We start from the raw sequence: 16,534 nt of genomic DNA, 5'->3' as shown, positions 1-16,534 counted from the left end.
AAAATAATTTTATATGAGAACCATTTGTCACTAGACGGTATCTTTTAAAAACCTTATTTTAAATTTCGACTACTATGCGCTGTTGTTTGCTCTTTACTAGGTTCCGGGTATGGCTGCAACCGTGATCTAATATATCAAGTTGTATGATAATGATGATGTGGATAGAATTCCCTATGTAGGCTTTTGGTAAGGAGCCAGTAAAAGCTTAAATTCCAGAATGTTCAGGAGATAGTCGCCTGACAGTCCTGTGGTGGCGCAGTGGATTTGACCTTAGCTTGGTAATACGGGACCCAGAGATCGAATCACGCTGCAGGAATGGACTGCAGGGCCGACGCAGGGACCTTAGTAGTCAAGAAGCGTCGTTAATTCTTAAATAGTCGCCTGATTTTGTCAAAAATCGCTTTCTTAATTTATGTTAACAAACTTAGCTCAGGCAGCTGTCATAAAGAAGCGGAAGTAGACATTTACAAAAGGACTTCAAAACATTTTTGGAGCTAGCCATCTTAACCAGCCATTTATTTCAACAGTTTAAAGAATCAATTAAGTTCCGTAGCTTCAAAATGCTTTAAAGTCAATATGATTAAAAATTTGAATTAACTGACATGACTAACATTGTCACCAAACATAAATTTAGATTCCTCTGCTTGTAGTCTATTTGCTTGGGCCCCAAAGACCATAGATTCTCTGCTTTGGCTGAAAAATTGAGTTACAAGGACATCAACCTCTGGCAGCAATCCTGATAAACCCTTTAAATGTTTCGTAATACCTTGACATTGGAGCTATAATGTTCTACATGTTTATGTCTTACACTCCTTCTGAGGAGAATTCCAATATGATCCTGGCTAGAGTTGTCGCGACTAAAGCAGCTTGCCATAGCCTTGCCAGAACTGATTGACATCACCGGAAATTTTTGGGTAAAGATAGCGATCAGGAAGCTTCATCCAGTAACCTGTTGCCACATGAAACAAACTTGTCATCTTGAAACTCATTTAAGAAGAGAAACAGCGGTGTATAGAAGACTCAATTGAATAAAATAATTGCCGAAGCTGGTAGCACACAAGATTTTAATGCTTTCATTAATCTTGTTACCGAAAAAAGACCTAATTTTTTCTTGTTTGAAGGCCGGGATCCCCTAGTTACTTTCTCTGGAAAAATATTTGAAGGTTTAGGTACTTCTACACGAGATAATATCTATATCTTTGCTAATAAGCTAATAAGTTAGTTAATATTTGCTAATAAGCTTCAACACGCCATCTATATAGCTTATTGTAATTCAAAGCCGTTTGGACGGCAAAATGAATTTTGTGCATCAAATTTGTAAATTGAAAGCAAGGTCCAAAGTCTAGTGGTTAAACTTTACCTCTCTATACGCCTATGTTATCCCTGTTATACCGAAAATTATAGTTGAACATTAAGAAATTATTAGAGTAATAAATCCTGCAGCTCCATTGTACGTTTTAAGAGAGGTTGTAACAAGAAAGATTTTTAATTTATCCTGATAGATGAATGCACCAAGAATTTCCTATCTAAAAAAGGATTAATTTAAGATTATTGAACTTTGAAGCACAATTAACTAATGATTATTTATTGCAATGACTAATCAAAATTAATTGGATAGGTTTTAATATATTCTTTAAAATGTAATTCAGTCATTATAATTGCCGATAGAAAACCACAAATTACAGAAACCGATTGCAAAATCGTTATTGAACGCTAAGTCAATAATCGTTATTGTATATTTTAACGGAAGGATTTCAATGGATAAAAAAAACTTGAAAATGAATGCTACTTTAAAGCAGTAGTATTGGGCTTAAGACACTAGTTCAACCGAATTGAGCCATTTCCTGAATGATCATGAAACGACAGAAATGTAGCAACCTTTAGGACGGTTTTCAGTTCATGGAGCAGCAAAAAGTTTGCCTCCACCCTACAGTTATAAAAAAGATAGTGAACGGGGTCTTTTCTTTGAAGTTTACCATGCTTACCTTCCCGGGGCACGGAGATTTACACGTAAGATTTTTTGGCACAAAGCTTGAATTTGTCTTCGTTGCTATTTTTTTTTACTTTCATACTTTCGCCGTATTTTTTTCACCTCTTCAAGTGCTTCTATTTGGCTGTATTTGCTTAGAGGATTAAATCATCAAAGATACAATGCACAGAAGTTCAAATAGTCATTTAGAGATGTATGTGGCACTCGCCAAACAATATTTATCCCTGTTAGATGTTTGAAGAAGACGTGTAGTCTTGGTCTTAACTTTTACGAGCAAGATTTCATAGCATAAATATAAGTCGCTCAAGGTTACCAACTGTCCTACTAATGATTTATCCTTGACCCACTAACCACTAACATTATAATAAAGCGGAGTAACAAAAGAAAAAAAAGAATACTCACGAAAGAAACATATACAAAACAATATAAAATATAAAAAACAACAATGCAAACAGACATATCCCAGATTTTTTTTTTCTAGGGGGGGGGGGGGTTAAAAAAACGTATCGATATTTGGTTTATATTCATTTTTGTTAAGTTTTACTAGCCGCACGAACATTTCGGGTGGGGGGGGGTCATTTAACCCCCATGGATACGGCCTTGAATGCAAATAAAAATAATCACAAGAGGATGAAAGGGACCTAACCGCAGGCAAGCCTGTTCTTTTAGCTTGATATCAAAACTTATTATAACATGTTAATATATCAGTGGCACTAAAAAATCGAATAACCTATCGGTTCCTGTACCAACGAAGCAGACATAAAATGGATGCATAGTAACGGAAATACAATGCCACAATGCCCTGCATGTCACTAATATTCAAAATGGGTACAAACCCGACAAAAAAAGAATAGAATGGTCACAATATGTTGAGTAAAGTCTAGCCTAGACCTTACGAGAATGTACTGCTGGTTTTTTTTCCGTCACTTTGGTTTTATCGAACCTCTGTCCTTACTAAATTTTACAAGATTTACTAAATTTTCAAATAGGCTAAAAAAAAAACTTAATAAAAACTACTTGAGAACATATTACTATCTTCAAAAACACTAAGAATTAAAATAATGATTTTTTCATGGTGCCTGGAAATATTGGAATTTTCTGAACCACGGAGTGGTCTTAAAATATTTTATTGCTGTTTATGAATCATTACCGTCACCGACGGTAAATATTTTCTTGCGTGATGTCTGTAAAGTTAGCTAAAAGCTAAGGTAGCTGAATAAGCTAGCTTTTCCTGAATATTTGGTCTCTACAACGGCAATACAAGTAAATCGACGGAATCCTGTGATGTAACCGCAAATTTCCTTGTGATTATTTATCAGTTTAATTTTATGATGATCCTTCCCCCTCAGAAGAAGAATCATCTAGTATTCTCCTAAGTTGCCTTGCCCCCCACATAAAGCCGGACTTGTGTAGCCTATGTTCAAGTATTATTAAATGAAGCAATGTCTTCTTTAATCGTTTTTGCTGTAAAGTCTCCTCTTTTCAAGCTTATGGATGATATTTTGGGAATATTTATGTTTAGTCCTTTTGAAGAAACATCAACTGATCGTCCTCTCGAGCCACTTAAAGTTATAAATTATAACGTTGTCTTATCCCACACATGAGATATTCGCAAAACAGCAGACATATCCATCCCTCAATTAAGAACCTGTGTTATGCCTATTTTAATCCATGGGGAAACATTTGGGAATGTCTTTATATTAGTACGTAATGTTAAGACACTCAAGACCAGGGGAGCCATTTGCAAGGGGCAGACCTTCTTTGATTTTAATTGATAGTTTTTGTTGAAATAGTGTTCGTGCTGAAGACCACACTTGAAATATAACTTGGAGGAAGAAATGACAAAAAACTTGAAATACCAAGGATACGTACCAGGTTTGTTATGTTGAACTATGACAATAAATAAAGCAAAATAAATTACTTAAATTTGACAACGCTTTTCGTCCGTGAAAATTCAGATACTCAGAACCTATTGATTGCCTAAGATAACTACACCTTCGATGGAACGTTGTCCGTTCTTGAGCTGTTTGGTGCTGGATTGTTTCTATTCAGTCTGTTTTGTTTCTATTCATGTTTACCTTTTCCCTAAATTTTGTGACCACAAAATAGTTACCTCAGACTGGCGATCAGATGTCCTAACGGGTAAAAAAAGAACCAGATATTAGAAATAGTTTTAGGACAGGCCTGGTTGGTCTCGACTAGAACTGTCATTTTCGTTCGAATGAGCATTTGCAGAAGTTTCTACAATCACGAGGGGGAGATTAGGGATAAGGAACGGGCAGCCCCTCGTAATGACGCCATAATGCTTTTGAACCGGGCCGTAGGGCAATTCTTGAAGTTGCTAATCCCTCAAGACATTGGTATTGATTACGCGCACTTGTTTATTACTTAATAGGAGATTGTTCACCTATTCAAATTTATTGAGGATGACGTAATCTCGTGTGACTTATTTCGCTAAAACTCAGGGCCTGCCAGTCAAGTGGGGAACCCTCGGTTGTAACTGAAGATGTTGTATTGCGCACACATGGACGTTACGCAGTACTTTAGGAGATGTTTTTTTCTTCAAAGCTTTTTTTAAGATTTCTTTTTTTCAATATTTTTTTTTCTTCCAGATATTTTCGTCAAGATTTTTTTTCTTCAAGGCGTTTGTTTCTTCGAGATTTCTTTTTCTTCAAATTTTTTTTCGAGATATTTTTTCTTCAAGACAATTTCTATGAGATATTTTTTTCTTCAAGGCATTTTCATCAATTTTTTTCTTCAGTGCGTTTTTTCCACAAGACATTTTTTCAAGATATTTTCCACAGGGATCCTTTATGATCCGTCATCAAGGATTTTTGTCCGCTGTAGGAATAGAACGTAAGACCAAAGATTTTCCCAAGAAAATGGTGCCTTAGGCACCTGAGCCAACAAATAATTCCTTATCTTATGTTCTTGTAAATAGTTACTATCTGATCTGTTGTTCCCACTTAGAGAATTATCTGCATAGTTTCTGGATCGATAACCTTCATATTGCTTTCTCTGTAACCTATGAATTGTGTGTTTCTTATCTACTTAAATATTTCCCGTGGAAGGGAAAAATTGATTACTGGAAATAGGCTTAGGGGATATTATTATTATACATTTGACTTGCAAGTAAATGTTACATCATTGTTATGTAAATTTAAATGACTGTGATGCTATTTTATTAGATCTATGGCCCATAGAAAATGATGAAACCATTGGATGAGACTATGATCTCGACCTTGGTCGGTAAATATTGCGGTTGTAACCACTCGTTCGGTTATTGTACTAACAGCATCACAATTTTATATGCGGTGTAAATGAAAATGAAAATTATGACATGATATCTACCAAAATCTTAATCTTAATCTTAGTCGGTAAATGCTGTGGTTTTACCAAGACATGCCCTGATTTTACTGATGGTGCCACAATTTGTCATTGGGTTAAATGAAAAGCATGAAAAATACTATTCTCAGTCGGCAAATGCTGCGGTTTTACTGACTGGAAAGACTGGCCGTAAACTTCATTCTGTAGCAACTAGTACCAGTTACTCACAAAGTGGCAAGGTCTCGGTCACCTTTTATAACATATTAAGTGGTAGTAGATTATGAGTTGTGGGCGGTAAAGAGACTCACGCCCATCCTAAATACCCACATATTAGTTTCAAAATGCGGGAGTTGGATGATCAAGCTCTAGTGCAAAGCAATAGATTAATGAAAAGAATAAGATATGTCGAATTTAAGAATGAATCGAGGAAAAATAAAGTGTTGCGGGGCATGAATATATTCGACAGAGACTATCATATAAACAGATCAATACTATTTTCACAGAAAACAACGAGCCCAAATGGATTTTAGCTGCTAAAAAGGTTGTTTTCAACCCGTTTGACACATAAGCAACCAAAAGAATAGAATTGGTCGTGCGCTACTGCTTAGAAAAGTAAGGCGCAAGCTGAGGGGTGCTTATCTTTTAAAGCTATGATTACGGAAGCAATACATCTGGTATTGGGCAGGTTATCCTGGAACGCATATCCACCGAACTGGGAAGACAAGTACGCTAAATTCGATCCTTGGCTCATAGAGAGAATCTCATTGCGGACACCCCTGCAGCAACACCTTCATAGTTAAAAAAATGTTTGAATCTCACAGGAGCTGTATGTTGTCTTTACGGGGCGAATGAAACGAGCTATTGCTTAGAAACAAGCAGTTGATACTATTGAATCTTAAGAATCTGTCAATAAAAAGATGGGCATCCATGTCAAAGGGTTTGACAGCGTTGTGGACCGGCTTTGACACTATTGTTGACGTTCTCGTCGAACTAGTAGAATAGAACAAGGACAAGATAACAAAATAAATAGTTCCACTTCTGCATCGCCACATTATTCCCTTTGATTCTATTTTGATTATTATGTTCGTATGCCAAGTTCTGTTTAAGACGAAGGTTGCCGTAGAAAAGCTTCAGATTGAGCAGCTTGATCTGGTGATTGCAAACACAAAAATTCAGGGTGACACGAAATATCTTGTATGCCATCGTCCAAGACTGATCAGATAGAGAGAGATATCAAGGCATCAAAAGCAGCAGCGGCAAAAATTCGGTTCACTAACCAAAGATAAGTTCCAACTTTAAAGAATAACCAGGACTGAGGTCAAAAGCTATAAAGTCATTGATCCCACCATTTTTGATACCCTATTCCGTGAAATTTATGCAGTTAAATCAATGTGTCCGACTCTCTGGTCAGTTTACCAATGGGTTTTGTCAGCATCACAACATTGGCCATGGTGAAAAGAAGTTTCAGCAAAATGAGATTGGTCATGAGACGTTCACGTACATGGATAGACGATGACTGTTTTAATCATCTTGCCATGATGCGGTTTGATATTGCCGATCCAACACGTTTGACTTTTTATCGGAAGTTTTGTAGTTGCATTTTCTTCATTCTATGTTTAATCCGTATTTGTATTTTAAATTGTCAATTTCTCGTTTCTGAGTTTTGTTTGTATATAAATCGTATTATCGCTTGTTTTCTCTTGTATTGCTCCCTTTTCCACTAGATCAACTATTAATACGCGTGTTTCTTGCGAGAAACTGAACTAAGTAGCTATTCTTCTTCAAGCTATACGATTCTTCAGGCTGAACTGCGCTCTCAAGTTCCATATTCGAAACGGACATTATGCTTGTTATTGGTGAAAAACCATCGGTAAAAGTTACTAGCCATTCCGTAAAATCCCTTGGTGTCCCCCTAACAATTTGGCTAGTTATGCCCCTGATTGCTGACATAGTGTGCTTATATTTTAGTTCAACTTCCGACTCAACGTCGCTTTAATTTTTACCTTAAGGCCATTATCCTGAGAAACAATTGCAGTAGAAGTAGTAGTTGTAGTAGTAGTAGCAATAGTGCGAACATATTGCCTCTTGGTCAATTGAACACCCTTTCATCAAGCCCTGAAAATTCCAGCTTAATACCCTAAGCTGTTCCTGAAATGCGCCCTTTTGACAACATGCATGCATATAGTGTTTTTGATATACTTCAATATTTTCCCGCAGTATTCTCTGAAAGCTGATCCAGTAACAAAAATAATGTGTGTAATCAATAAATTGCATTACTTATAGCCCTTTCCTCAGGGCTTTGAGCGTCATGTCATCCATAGAGGCGCAATAATTGGAGCTTTCAACTATGCTAAACAAAATGGCTGCCTCAAAATTTGATAGGATGTTTTTTTCTGAGGGGGGAGTGGCGTGAGAGGTGTCTGGCTCCCTTCCAATCACTTTTGTCTCTTAAAGAGGGCAGAACGTTCAATTAGCCAAAAAATTAGCCACTTGCAAAGTTTCTATGACAATTCCTTTCATACGAAATGCCTTAAAAAAAAAAAGATATTATTGATTCAGCCCACTTGGCTCTTTGCTTAGGCAGCACTATTTCGCTGTCTATGAAACGGAAAAAACGAGACACTTAAGTGCATCCCACGCAGTATATACTGATTTTCATTGTTGATTGAGATGGGGATTGTAAACCTCCGACTAAGGCTTTTCCAGAGTGGCAGTTTCAATGGTATAGTTTTTTTTCTCAATTTGGCATTATTTCTTGGTGTTTCAGGATCTTTTTCAAAATTATTAGAATTTGCGTCTCGTAATTAAAACTGCGGTTCAGTTGAATTCATTAAAATTACTACTTTCTAAAATTAAATTACATGAGAAATATGTGTTACTATACTCTTTTTTTAGAACAAATCTTTTAAATCTTAGTTACTAAGGGCTGTGGTCCGCTCTTTACTTGGTTGAGGCTACAGCTGCAACCGTGATTATACCGCTTACAGTTTATTCGGACTAGCCAAATGAAGGCATTTGACTAGTAGCTCCAGAGACACTGAATGTGTTATGAAGACTGAGATGTCTCCCTTCCTGCCTCATTCTTAGTTTGAGCCGTGGGATGGAAACTAAAAATAATCTATTACTCTCTCCGTCCACTCCAGAGAGCTGGAATTAAGTGTCAGTCTTATGGATTCAAATTCTATCGTGCAATTTATGTTTTTGTGTGTATTAAGAACATGCTAGGTTGGATACTAGACTATGTTTAGGGATATTTTGAAATATTTTAGGATTCATTCAAGAAGGTTTGATCTTTTTTTTCCTACTGTGATACATGTGGCCATGCAAATTAAATCTGGGCTGTACAGTTTCCATTTCTTTTTTAAATAGGGCTAAAAAATACGGGATACCGATTACTGCAAAACTACCCGTTATTGCTGCTCCATCTTTAGAGACCCATTTAGAAGCCAAATTGATCAAATCCGTCAAGAAATAAGGGGAGAACGCAAAAAGTAGTCACATAGTTAATCCTGATGGGGATGGAGCCTAATTTTGAAAAAAAAGGAAAAAAAAAGAAAACTTATGAAATTATAGGAAAATTTGTGCAAATGTCGATATTTTTTGGGGGGATGCAGCAGGGGTCGAAAGATCCCCACTTTGAGTCTGTGGCACTACCAATCGTTTCATGAAGATAATGGCTCAGGCAATTTGTTTTGTCTCTGGCATAACAAATGTATTTCACATTATTTTAGCAAAAATTTAATCAAGTTCAAACCTTGTTTAGATCTAATATATTTTAAGTCCTGGTCATTATTTAACTATTTCGTTTCACGATTTTTCAAATTTAGAGAGCGAATACTTCTAATTGTTTCAGTTTAATTTAGCAATAAGTGACAAGATTGTACCGAGGAATCAATACGAAACTCCTTTAGAAACTTTTTTGCATGCTGACCGATGGCCCTCGTTTTTATCTTTTTTATATTTATAATTCCCTTGTGTATACGTTTGTTTTTTGCGGATTAGTCTCCAAAAACAAAATTTTGCAGATACAAACAGGTATGCTCGCAAATTTTGAAAAGCTAATTTGACGGATTATGGTACGTGAAATTTTCCTTTTATATTTTTTATGACTTACAGAAGTGTAAGCTGTGAAATGCTCATTTGTTTGTACCTATTATTTTTTTATGTGTTTTTTCAGGTTCAGATGGTTATAATGAAATTTGAGAGATTAAAGAATAACTAGTAAAGAAAATATTCAATTTGTGTCCTATTAATACTGATTTCTCCCGCCATTGATTATTTTTCTCTGTATAATTCTTTCTTTTTGGCTTTCTTATTCAAATTGGGTCCCTCGAAAAATGTTCTTGCATATGTGCCAGGCACTACCCATAAATTTTGGCAAGACGCTAATTTGATGAAATCTATTGTTAGGCTAGTGTAAATACTAGTTTTAACACAATGGCTATCTCAAAATTTTTATCGGATGAGTTTGGGGAAAAAGGACATGGGAGGAGAGCTAGTTACCCCCCTATCGCTTTGACTCTTAAAAAGAACACTAAAACTTCTGATTTCCAATCGAATGAGCCCCTCTGAAGTTTTTACAACCACGTCTTCTATATGAAGTACCTCTGGGGAAAAATTGTAAATAAATAAATAAAATTAAAACATTGAAGCTGCATCGCCTTCACTATGGGCAACGTTATAGTGTTGCCACTGATAATGATACATAAAGGAAAGAATTCCTGATAATTGGGTGATTTTGATTTTCCAATGCTGTAATAATAAAAGGAAAACTGTTTAAAATTTATTTCGCTTTCAGTAAAGTGCAAATGACACTAGTCTTTTGTGGGTTTTAAAGGGGTATTGCCTCCACTTTTATTTATGTAATTTCTGTTCGTTCTAAATTTAGACTAATCATTCATTTCAATTAATGTTCGTTTCAGGTTTCGTTTATTCATCCATAGTAATTATTGTTCATTTTAAGTTTAATTTACTATATAACTGACTTTCTGCTCTTTTTAGGGATTAATTAAAAAAAACCTGTTTTTTTAACTGAAAGTAAACAGCTACATTAAAATTGAAAACTAACAAAAAATATTGTATATTCGAGGGGACTGCCGCTGCCTCAGCTCTCTTTCTTTACGCTGACGCTTTAAAGTTCTTATGCATTACTTTTCAAGTTCAGCGGCCACTGTGTTCCAGCGGTCGTTCTTAAAGAGTTGGGACAAAAAGTCAAACCTAAGCGTTAAGAGTGAGGGACGAGGAAGGTGCAGCCCCCCTCATATATGGGGCAATTTCTGTTTTTTAAGTTTTATTGCTTGCTTTCAGCTGAAAAACATGTTTTTTTAATTTAATTTCTGACCGTTTTTTGAGTCATGACAGGAAATCCCGTCTCCCCGTGTAAATTTTCCCTTAGAAACTTCCCTCCCCAAAGGAAATTCTTCCTGTAGAAAAACTTTCTCTGCTGAAAATCACCCTCCCCACAAGTAAATTGTGTATTTCTCCAATAATGAATACCATATTGTAAACATTGGACCCATTGCATAACTTACAGCCCTTACCCGGGGGTTTGAGGGGACATATCATCCCAGAGATGAAACTTTCAACGATGCAGAATCAAATATCTGTCTCAAAATTTTGATCGGATATCTTTGGGAAAAAAGGAGCATAAAAGGTCTCTAGTTGCCCTTCAATGTTTTTGGTCTCTTAAAAGGGCATCAGAACTTCTATTTTCCATCGAATAAGACCTCTCCCGATATTCAAAGACCATTGATTTAATACCTTCACCCCCGGGGAAAAAACAAGATCAACAACAAAATAAACCTAGGACAAATAAACATGCATTCGAGACCTTTCTTCCGGCAAACATACCAAATTTTACATTTTAGTAGATAGAATCTTGAAACCTCTATCGTCTTATTCTCTGATATGCTGAGTATGATAGTATGATTTTCATTAATATCAATTTACTTTTTGAAGGTGTTTCCCCCTTTTTGAAAATCAGGCGAATTTTCTGAGGCTCGTAGCTTTTAGTGAGTACCATTAAACTTAGTTAATTTTGTATATTTAGAATCAGCATTAAAAGCCAATTCTTATGATGCATTAATTGTTATCAAAATTCCTTTTTTTACTGTTTTGATCTCTATTGGCCTGACTTGCTCCTTACTTACGATTCCTTACCACCAACTATTTGATTCCACTCTCTACTGTAATTTGTTTTGTTTGAAAAACTTGTTGAAAAACTCGTTTTGTGAAAATGTTTTTAAATTAATTTTTAAGCACAAACAAAACTGTTTGGAAACTTACAGATTTAAGCTTAAGCCATTTAGGAGAAAAGTTTCAGTCCTTTTTTAAGCGCCACTTTTGGGAGAATCTTAGCCTTAGAACTTAAGGATCTATTCTGAGAAACATCGCTATCTGGCAATTTAATCCAATAGCTTGGGAGAGGGAGGGTGGGCGTGCAGGGGCTCCCCTGAGACAGAAAAAAGGCACGAGAAGCGGATGGATGTCGTCCAGTCACTTTTTGTCATTAAAAAGGCCACTAGAACGTTTACTATTTCATTAAATGAGCCCCCTACCAAGTATCTACGACCTACTCTCTTCCATGCGAAGGGACCAGGAAAAAAAGAGATTAAACGGGAGGTAATTTGCTCTTTACTTAGTCAGCGCTAGTGCTTTGACTCTGATCTGGGTATTCATAAATGTGTAATAAGTCTTTAATGTTTCCTGAGCAAAGCCGACTCGTGGTTAGATCCGTTGCGCAGTTAATGCTGGTGTTGATAAGATTAGGATAGCAGCACAGCGTTGCCCCAGCCAAGTATTTATTTCAAAAGAGGAGCTTTCACGACCAAACACATGGACAGCTTTAAGCATTGGTATGGCTCATCTTGAACAGAAAAAACTATTTTTCAAAGAAACCCGCTCATTGAAGTTAAAGCAAAATTTACTGACAGGCTATCGAGTCGATTCACGTTTGCAGCAATAGCTGAAAGTAGAGAGCGAGTCACAGTCCATAGTAACTGAGAATTTAAAAAACGTGTTTTTATTAAATTATATAATGAGAAGAATTTATCATCTGAAAGTTATTTGGGAATGATTACTATTGTATAGGTTTAATTTAGTAGTAAAAGTTTATTGCGACCGTCACAAATGAGGGAGATCGGAATAAAAGTAGGTCTATACCATTGGAATCAACAGATTCGAAGACCCGAAACTAAAAAAATACAGTCCCTTACCCTAAACAACAAGGAAAATCGCTCCTATATATGGGTAATACTGACGTGTCTCCTTTTTCTTTTTCTTTATTTTTTTACATGTATGATTTTGTCGAACCAGTGGTCTAAGAATATTGAGAGAGCTGATTTGGACAAAAAGTACAGTATCTAGTGCCCTTGTTAAGCAATTAAATAAAAAACAAGTTTTCTCTTAATTTCAAGTAAGACTTAAAACGAACAGAAATTATTCCATATATGAAAGGGGTTGTCCCCTTCACACCGCCCCGCTCTTTACGCAAAGTTTGACTCTTTGTCACAACTCCACTTTTAAGACAATAAAAAAAAAATATCAGGCTCGTAACTTTTGATGGGTAAGACTAAACTTAATTAAACTTATATATTTAAAATCAGCATTAAAATGCAATTCTTTTGATGTAACTATTGATATGAAAAGTCCGTTTTTTAGAGTTTCGGTTACTATTGAGCTGGGTCCCTCCTTACTACAGTTCGTTACCACGAACTGTTTGACAAAAGACATCCTGTCATAGCAATATGGCGTTTTCTGCTATTTTGTGCCACAATAAATCAATTTTTGCCGAAATACCAAGAGTATGCAATTTCTAAGACCCAATCAAGTTTTCATGGCTTGGAACCAAGTTGTAGAAGCTTTGACAAAGGATTAGACAAACCTGAACAAAGATCTTTTATTAACGTCGGGTTGAGCATATTAAAAAAAAAAGAAAAATGAAACGACCAGAAATTAGCTTTAAAAAAATTATTTCTGAAGTAAAGAGCGAAGTTGTGTCTTAAACAAACAACAATTATTGCTTAGCAGATTCCGCAAGATATATCTACAAAACTAGTGCTTTACTGAAAACTGAGTTAACTTGAGTTTTTTGAAGAACTACTGTTTTATACCAAATGTTACCGACGCCATGGACGGTTGAAAGACTGTAGAGAGCCTGATAAAACTAGTCTTTTATTTTCTACATGCTTCTTATGCAATTGTTCACTCCTAAGACAGCATCTTTTTTGTCAGTTTTGATTTTTCAGTAAAGTGCTAGTTTTTGGGATTCTACAAATATTGAAAAATACCAGGAGTCCGTTTACTTGAGCTAGTTTTGTAAAAATATCTTGCATGATCTGTGAGGCAATAATTTTTTTGCTCATTTTAACTTTCAACTTCGTTCCTTACTTCCGTAAGAATAACTTTTTTTTCCAAATCAGTTCTTTTTAGAAGCCAACATGTTTTATGCTTTATGATAGAACTCTTGGAATTTCCCAAGGTCTGGTAAATACTAAAAACAATGAACCGAAGCAGATCTACTCAGCATGAATACTGCTTATTGAATTCGAAGGTTTTTATGGATGATCTCTGTCAAGTAAATTCATGTCATTAATTTGCCAGAAAACTCCCTTATATATGGGAGGTATCTTAGACCTTAGTTGGACCGTTGAGGGTGTTTTTGAAAATTTTGCCCTTTATTTGGTGAATATCGTGATTCTGGCTTCAAATTCAGTTCGGAAAAATCAGAAGTTGTTCTTCCCGATTCCCATGACGATCAATCATTTCAAATTATATCACTTTCTACTTTGTTATTACGACACTTGACTGAACATCATACCTAGGCTTTCCTAACGATACCTCTATCCGCCGCACTAGCAGTCTTCCGATCACTCACATTTCTTGCCTGACCTCTGCCTTTTATGCTTCGATTGTTTCGTAGAAGCTTTATTTCAGTCGTTTTCACACCACTAGTCTTTACAACGCTCTCGCGCTGTCTCATATCCTCTTCCTTTCTGTAATAAAAAAAAAAAAAAAAAAAACAAGTTTCTTTAACTGCAAGTAAGGAGCGACATTAAAACTTAAACCGAACAGAAATTGTTCCGTATATGAAAAGGTTGTCCCCTCCCCAACGCCCCGCTCTTTACGCTAAGTTTGACTCTTTGTCACAACTCTACCTTTTAAAATAATAAAACAACTTTAGCGTAAAGAGCGAGGCGTTGCGGAGGAGAGAACCCCTTTCATATACGGGATAATTTCTGTTCTTTTTCAGTTTTAATGTCGCTCCTTTCTTGTAGTTAAAAAAATGTGTTTTTTTTTTATTTAATTTCTGAACGTTTTTGAATTAATGCATGTTTTGATTTTGGCTCACCGCACATGAATAATTAAAACGAAATTTGCATATTTTTTTTTTTGCTAAATGGCTTTTTCATAATTTTGATCGGACGATTTTGACAAAAAAAGGAGTGGGGGAAGAGGCCTAATTGCCCTCCTATTTTTGGCTACTTAAAAATGCAATTCGATTTTTTTTTTTGTACGAACCTTTTTTGTTAGCAATAAACATTAATACCTTACGAATTAACTTACGTAACGTACTTCTATACTTGTGTATTTTTATTACGTATATGAGGGGGTTTTCCCCCTCGTCAACACCTCGCTCTTTACACTAAAGCTTGAATTTTATCCCAAATCCTTAAGAATCACCCTGAATCACAAAGGCCGTTAAAAAATAGTTGAAATTATTAAAAATACTTTAGCTTAAAGAGCAAGGTATGGTGGAGGAGACGAATCCCCTTATATACGTAATATTTTATGTTCGTTTTAAGTTTTACTACTACTCTTTACTTTCAGGTGAAAAAAATGTCTTTATTTTCTTTTTTTTCTTTTCTTTTTTCCCTTTTTTCTTTTTAAATAATGCTACAAAATCCTGCGCCCCCTTCATAGAAATTCTCTTCTACCCTGAGAAGTTCCTCCATGGAAAGATCCTCCCACATAACCACTCAACTCTCCCCCCAAACCAAAAAATCCCCTGAAAACGTCTGTACACTTCCCAGTAACCATTACTAGGCTATATGTAAACACAGGTAAAAGTTTGTAAATTGCAGGCCCTCCCACTGGGACTGCGGGGGGGGGGGGGGGTAAGTCGCTCCCAAAGACATAGTTGTTAGGTTTTCTACTATGGTGAATAAAATGGCTATCTCAGGATTTTGATCCGGTGACTTTGGGAGAAAAATGAGCGTGCGAGGGGGCCTAGGTGCCCTCCAATTTTTTGGTCACTTATAAATGGCTCTAGAACTTCTAGTTTCCGTTAGAATGAGCCCTCACTTGACATTTTAGGACCACTGGGTCGATACAATCACCCCTGGGAAGAAAAAGACAAAAAAAAAAAAAAAAAACAACAAATAAACACGTATCCATGGTCTGTCTTCTGGCAAAAAATACAAAATTCGAAATTTTTGTAGATAGAGGCTTGAAACTTCTACAGTAGTCTTCTCTGATACGCTGAATCTAATGCTGTGATATTTCATTAAGATTCTCTGACTTTTAAGAGTGTTTTCCCCTTTTTCAAAAATTAGCCCAGTTTTCTCAGGCTCTTAAGTTTTGATTGGTAAGACTAAACTTGATGAAACATATATATTTAAAATCAGCATTAAAATGCAATTCTTTTGATGTAACTATTGGTATCAAAATTCCGTTTTTAGAGTTTCGGTCACTATTGAGTTGGGTCGCTCCTTACTACAATTTGTTAACACGAACTGTTTGAAATGCTCACTAAAACTGCTCACAAATTCATTACACTTTTTTCGCTTGGCGAAGATTTTGCTTCACATACCATTATGAACCCGCAATCCAAGTAAATTAATAAATATAGCATCATAGATTCAGAAATCACAGTTTGATATTTTTTCCTTTTTTTAAAATAAAAAGATGGTCCTATCAATAAGATGTGCGTATTCCCATTAATAATACCTTTCTCAGTTGAACCAACCAGTTTTCTAACTGTCTCCATTCCGGGTACGGCATTCAAAAGCAGTACTCTTTGATGCCATGTGGCACTCAAAAGAAGTACTATCACTTTCAAAAAGTGTATGAGTGCAAGTATTGTCTGTCATATGAAGCTTTATCCATCTCTCTACGACTTTCCAATTGCTTAATAAAGTTTTCTAACTGTCTCCATTCCGGATACGGCATTCAAAAGCAGTACTCTTTGATGCCATGTGGCACTCATAAGAAGTACTA

General features: G+C 35.8%; 1 protein-coding gene across 6 annotated transcripts in view; it reads left to right on the top strand.

Moving 5' to 3' along the window:
* LOC136034829 (uncharacterized) overlaps window positions 1-16,534 on the top strand; it is a 142,062-nt gene that overhangs the window by 14,477 nt on the left and 111,051 nt on the right. Inside the window, exon 1 of one of the 6 annotated variants that reach the window (XM_065716275.1) lies at window positions 8,280-8,476. The exons of 4 other annotated variants lie outside the window; for them this stretch is intronic. The gene's annotated coding sequence lies outside the window, so the exon portion shown is untranslated. Of the gene's footprint in view, window positions 1-8,279; window positions 8,602-16,534 lie in introns of those variants that run through there. One more of the 6 variants, XM_065716272.1, reaches the window with a different exon arrangement.

Source organism: Artemia franciscana, chromosome 13, assembly GCF_032884065.1.
Source record: "Artemia franciscana chromosome 13, ASM3288406v1, whole genome shotgun sequence".
Taxonomy (NCBI): domain Eukaryota; kingdom Metazoa; phylum Arthropoda; class Branchiopoda; order Anostraca; family Artemiidae; genus Artemia; species Artemia franciscana.
The sequence above is the reverse complement of the archived record's forward strand: the minus strand, read 5'-3'. Positions and strand labels throughout refer to the sequence as shown.